Source organism: Carcharhinus amblyrhynchos, chromosome 23 (genome assembly GCF_965287045.1).
Source record: "Carcharhinus amblyrhynchos chromosome 23, sCarAmb.v2.hapA, whole genome shotgun sequence".
In the NCBI taxonomy this organism is placed as follows: domain Eukaryota; kingdom Metazoa; phylum Chordata; class Chondrichthyes; order Carcharhiniformes; family Carcharhinidae; genus Carcharhinus; species Carcharhinus amblyrhynchos.
The window spans coordinates 31,716,064-31,722,326 of record NC_137346.1 but is presented as its reverse complement, the minus strand read 5'-3'; the positions used below and the strand labels follow the sequence as shown (position 1 = coordinate 31,722,326).

The following is a 6,263-nucleotide window of genomic DNA, read 5'->3' as shown; positions in this document are numbered from 1 at the left end:
TGGTGTTGTGAGATTTCTTACTGTGTTTACATTGTGGGACTCATGCAGCCGCTGTAACAAACGTCCAAAGTTCAACTGGGGCTAGAGTGCGAGGTGAGGTCGCGATGGGAGAGCTGGGGAAGAGGGGTGGTCAGTGCAGTGGCATGATGAAGACTAGTGAAGACTAGGGTGGTAATTTGGAAGAAAGGGAGTGTAAAGATGGTGGGTGGAGTGGGCTTACGAAGGCAGGCAGAGGGGCAAGGAGGCGGATGAAGATGTCCAACAATGGAAAACAGAGGGAAATCTGAGTGGAGGGAAGCTGGAACCCCACAAAGCTACATGAAACACAAACAAGGGGCTCAAGTGAAATACACATGTGATACTGAAAGGGGATGAACGCAGGCTGTAGATTATGAAGTAAGGCCCAGTTACTGTGGCACATTTGGGAAGGTTTACACAAATATTGAACAGGCTGGGATTGCAGTAGGTTGTGAAGCTCACTGCTGCCCTCAGACCTGTTTAAATTCAGGGGCAGGCAGATAGGAGTCACACAGTGCAGACACAGGAGGGTTCATGAGTCCAGCAGAGTCCTGAGTCTCGGATAGGCAATGCAGGGCTATGTGGACCTCACGGTTAGAAGTCAGGAGTGTGGGAGGATCACTAAGCTGGGCTCTGGGGCTCCTTCTGGAACACATTTACATGGTGCTTTTACAGTGGACAGCATCCAGGCCAGTTACACAGGATATACACCTCGATGCCCTGGAAGTAACAGCAAACCAGATTTCTAAATTTGCCTTTTCCAGCCTCATGTCAAAATTGGAATAGCTACAAAGTGTAAGACAGGAATGCAGCCTTGGAGAATGAAGGCTATCACGAAGGGAGCACAACTGCATGAATGCTGCCATCCCATCAGTGAAACATCGCGAATTCCATTCATTCACCATGAGCAAACAAGAGTTCGTGTGGAGGCCAGAGCCACATTGGTTCAATAATGTAAATCACAAGTTCTCACCCTGCACAGGGCTGCAGCTGTAACATCAGTGGAATGGAATGCTGTTCACCCCTATGTGTGCTCTCGAGTCCCTGGGGTAAGGAACATGAGAAACAATGCAATCTGAAGAATTAGGCAGATCAGGGGGACTAACTAGGGTAAATGCATGGGGTTATGGGGATAGAACCTGGGTGGGATTGTGGTTGATGCAGACTCAAACGGCCAAATGATTCTAAGGTGCCGAAGCTTAACTGCTTAACTTCTTCCATAGGTATTTCATTCCCACCTTTGTACTCAGCACCCTCTCACCATTCTGATATCTTCAATATCTCATTTTCAGAGAGGAGGAAAAAGTGGGAATGGATCCAGTGATCCAAGGAGTTTTTCTAAAAATCCTCATTTGAGGCAGGAAGTGAAGGAAGGAAAGATATTTACTTGTGCAGCTCCAGCAGGAAGCACTATATGTGGGACAAGGCCAGGGGGAGCAGGATTGACAAGAGGTTGAGGAGCAGATAGCCACACTGTGGAGATGACTGACAACATCAAGCGTCTATTGTCTGTGAGTCTCCTTTCTACTAATGAGTGAGACACAGCACAGAACAATGTGCCACACACAACACATGCTCTGAGAAGGCCTGACAACACATGGAGTTGGAGACTTCCCCTGGCCAGTGGGCCAATTTCTTTGTCTCTGGGTCTTCCCCAGAGAGGAACAGGGGATCTGTGCAGCATTTCACAGTCAGCAACATATCAATGCTTTCAGGAGGGGACCAATGCCCTTTATAGGATGGCCCATCATGATGTGAACGTTGCTGTTCATAAGGACAGCCTGGCTCAGAGATTCATGGGTTTCACAGGGATCTCAGGGTGCACATAGACTGCACCCATGTGGCTATACAGGCTCCCTGGCAACAGTCCTTGGGGTTCATCAATCATAAAACCTTCCATTCCGTCAATGTGTAGATGGCGTGTGACCATTGAAAGAATAGCCTGTATGTCTGTGCACACTTCCCTGGGAATTGCAATGACTCCTATACCCTCAGTCACTCCCAGGTGGGCTGGGACCTTCAAACGGCTAGAAAGTCTGCAGGGATTGTTGCTGGGGGATAGGGGCTACCCACTTAAATAGTGACTCATGGCCCCAGTGTGTTGCACTCGCTCCTCACACCGCCACACGCTCCCTCATTGAGCAGACCATTGGACTGCTGAAGATGCGATCCAACGACCAGGAGCACTGAAGGCCTATCTGCAATATGCAGAGGGTTTGCTGTATGATTGCTGTGTCCTCCATGATCTAGCTCTGCAGAGAGGTGAGGCCGCACCAGAGGGAGAACTGGAGGAGGAAGCTGAAGATGAGGAGGTGCCCTGGAGATGTTCTCTCTTGTCCATGACATCTTTGTCAATCTCTCCTGAACTCCGATCTATCACTGACTTTCCATTCTACCCCACACCCCTATCCGATTATATAATTCATCACATCTCTCTCCCTTTTCACCATGGAAGGCTTCTGCAGAAAATGCAGATGTATGGGATTGAGGGTGATCTAGGAAATTGGATTAGGAATTGGCTGGTGGATAGGAGACAGAGGGTGGTGGTTGATGGTAAGTATTCGACATGGAGTTCGGTTACGAGTGGTGTACCTCAGGGATCTGTTTTGGGGCCACTGCTGTTTGTAATTTTTATTAATGATCTGGATGAGGGTATAGTTGGGTGGATTAGTAAATTTGCTGATGACACCAAAGTCGGAGGTGTGGTAGATTGTGAGGAAGGGTGTCGTAGTTTGCAGGGTGACTTAGACAGGTTGCAGAGCTGGGCCGAGAGGTGGCGGATGGAGTTTAATGCGGAGAAGTGTGAGGTAATTCACTTTGGTAGGAATAACAGATGTGTTGAGTATAGGGCTAACGGGAGGACTTTGAATAGTGTGGATGAACAGTGGGATCTAGGTGTATGTGTACATAGATCCCTGAAAGTAGGGAATCAAGTAGATAAGGTTGTTAAGAAGGCATACGATGTCTTGGCGTTTATTGGTAGGGGGATTGAATTTAGGAGTCGCAGCGTCATGTTGCAACTGTACACAACACTGGTGTGGCCGCACTTGGAGTATTGTGTGCAGTTCTGGTCCCCACATTATAGGAAGGATGTGGAGGCTTTGGAGAGGGTGCAGAGGAGGTTTACCAGGATGTTGCCTGGTATGGAGGGGAGGTCCTATGAGGAGAGACTGAGGGATTTGGGGTTGTTTTCGCTGGAAAGAAGGCGACTAAGAGGGGATCTTATTGAAACGTATAAGATGATTAGAGGTTTAGATAGGGTGGATAGTGATAGCCTTTTTCCTCGGATGGAGAAAGCTAGCACGAGGGGGCATGGCTTTAAATTAAGGGGGGGTAGTTATAGGACGGATGTCAGGGGTAAGTTCTTTACCCAGAGGGTGGTGAGGGATTGGAATGCCCTGCCTGCTGCAGTTGTAAATGCGCCTAGTTTGGGGGCGTTTAAGAGATCCGTGGATAGGTTTATGGATGAAAAGGGATTGGTTTAGGTTAGAGGGTCATTGTTTTTTAACTGGTCGGCGCAACATCGTGGGCCGAAGGGCCTGTTCTGCGCTGTAATGTTCTATGTTCTATGTTCTATAGAAGAGTCATATGGACTCGAAACATTAACTAGCTTCTCTCTCCACAGATACTGCCAGTCCAGCTGAGATTATCCTGCATTTTCTGCTTTTTTTCAGATTTCCAACATCTGCAGTATGTCATTTTTACTTTTTTTTTGAACTCTGCCTCATCTATTTTCAATTGTGTTAATTTACAAACTGGAGCATCTCAAATTCACCAATTTAAATATTACAAAGTAGCAACATTTATGAATAATTTTCCCGATATTGCATGAACTCCTATCTGTTCATAGAGATTTTCCAAAAAGCCCAAATGAATAGGCAAAGTGAGCCGGATCTGCAGTTGATTCTCAAACCAGCGACAGGCTCCACATAAAGAGCACTAATCAGAATAAGGTCAGGATTTTACAGCTTCGCTTGTCCTGAGACTGAAAACTCCCACCTGAGGAAAATGGACATTTCCATATCGCTTCTTGGCCTTTTGGCTAAGATCAAGTGTAGTCTCGACATGCTGCACTTGGTTGAAGTTATTAGGTTACATTTCAGCTTTATTGGAAGCAATTTTTTAAAGCAGCATCTGGGCCTTTGGGCTAAGATGCAAATAAGATCAAGCCTTGGAGGCGGAGCTACACCTGCTCCAATCAGCTTGGATCATGTAGATCAAGCCCAAGCAGGAGGTGAGAGCCCTGTCTTGTCAGCTTGGATCGGGAATGTCCCAACTTGTTGGGACGCTGAATTGGCTTTAATTTGACTTGATTGGATTGGAATAAAGTTTTTTAAAAAATTTCCGTTATCCGCCCCGGCCCACTCTGATTCTGCGGTGGGGTGGGGGAGGTGGTAGAATTCTGGCATAAGTCTCAGAACATTAATGAAAACATAAGGGAACACATGATTATCACACGTTGAACTTCAAGACTCGACTTAGATCCTTTCCGGAGAGGTTATATTGCTGTGTTTTCTGGATTTTATGATACTGCTGGAAATGACTGATATTTGAAATGGGGTAGATAGTCTTAGGAAGCCTCGACTTTCTAACCAGGTCTGTGAGGAATGAAATTTGGAAACTTCTCCACATCAAAGACGATCAGAGCTTCGACCTCTCCTGCAAATGACAATTGATGCAAGATAATATTGTTAGCTTTAATTCTGAGGTGGATAGATTTTCATTATTCAAAGGTATTAAGGAACATTGGGAACAAGTTGTACAGATCAGTCATGATGTCACTGAAAGACAGAACAAGGCCCAAGGGGATAAATGGTCTTCTCCTGCTTCTATGTTCTTTTTGGAAGAAAAACATTGTTGTAAATTTCACACCTCACTGGAATATTAATACTGAGACAAGTTGGATGGAAGCTTCCAGGATGATAGCTCCAACCCCCTCCCAAAAACAGGACAGTTAACAACTTCAATCAGTTTGCAACTGTCATTGGTGATTCACCAAAAACAGCACCTTCCAAACCCACCTTACACCTGGAAGGACAAGGGCAGCAGATACATGGGAACACCACCACCTGCAAGTTCCCCTCCAAGCTGCTCACCATCCTGACTTGGAAAATATATTGCCGTTCCTTCGCAGTTGCTGAGTCAAAATTCTGGAATTCCCACACTAACAGCATTGTGCATCAACCCACAGCACATGGACTGCAGCGATTCGAGAAGGCAGCTCATCATTGCCTTCTCAATGGCAACTAGGGATGGCCAACAATACCCATGTCCCACAAAGGAATAAAAAAGAAATTAAGTCAGTCACGGCAGGAGATCCTGTCTTCAGGTGTCCTCATCGTCAAAGAGGGCAGACAGAATGGCACATTGGAAATGTTAAATTAAAGATTTCTCATTGAAGAGACTCCAGCTAGGTTTACGAAGGCACAATGGACATGGATTTTGAGGCTGCAGCATTCACAGGAAGGGAAAGGAGACCTGGATAGGTTGCTCCCTGGCTCTCTCAGTCCGATCAAGTGCTGTGGGGTTACTGTGAGATGAGCTCTTGCAAGTAAAGGAGAAAGAAGACATCCATTCCAAGCCAGCAGATGTGGAATGGAAGCGGTTGAGAAAGCAAAAAGCAGAAATGTGGTCCCTCCAACTGTGAGACATGACACCATGAAGTTCAAATCCCTCAGGAGGGATTGAGCACGTGCCAAGCTCCACACTCTAACTTTCCCAGCTTGCTGCTGCACAGCATTTCTCAGACTGAAATCACCTTGAAGATCCACTGTCTGCCCACACCTCACTTCCAGCACTTACATTCCTCCTCAACCTGTTTCGCTCTCACATCACACCTCACAATTACACCTTGTCCTTTCCTGCTAGCCACACGAGCCACTGCAAACGCTCACATCTCTCTTTGCAGGAGACTAAATGGAGCGCACAATCTTGGAGAGAGGCAGGGGCCCGGAGGGGTGGAAATGTTTTTACAGTGACAGGCACCCTGACAGTCACTGGCAATGTGCACCCACCTGACCCACTGGAAAGGAGGTCTTCTCGCAGGAGGCTGCCGATGTCAGCAATGACCGGTTGTGAAAATCTAAAGCTCCTGAAGTTCTGATGCTCAGACACGTTTAGAAATCTCATCCTCTGCCTGAGGACTCTGTGTTGGGGATCTCACCTCCATGGAGCAGGATGTCTGTGTCCGTCTCCTCTGCCATTTGGGCTGTGGAGAAGTCAGCTGCTGTTGCTGGTGTTGCCCC

General features: G+C 46.9%; 1 non-coding gene across 1 annotated transcript; it reads left to right on the top strand.

Moving 5' to 3' along the window:
• The first annotated feature begins 4,040 nt into the window (after positions 1-4,040).
• LOC145357665 (U2 spliceosomal RNA) lies at positions 4,041-4,232 on the top strand. The gene has a single exon (XR_013889353.1). It is a non-coding gene; the product is annotated as a U2 spliceosomal RNA (small nuclear RNA).
• The last annotated feature ends 2,031 nt before the right edge of the window (positions 4,233-6,263 follow it).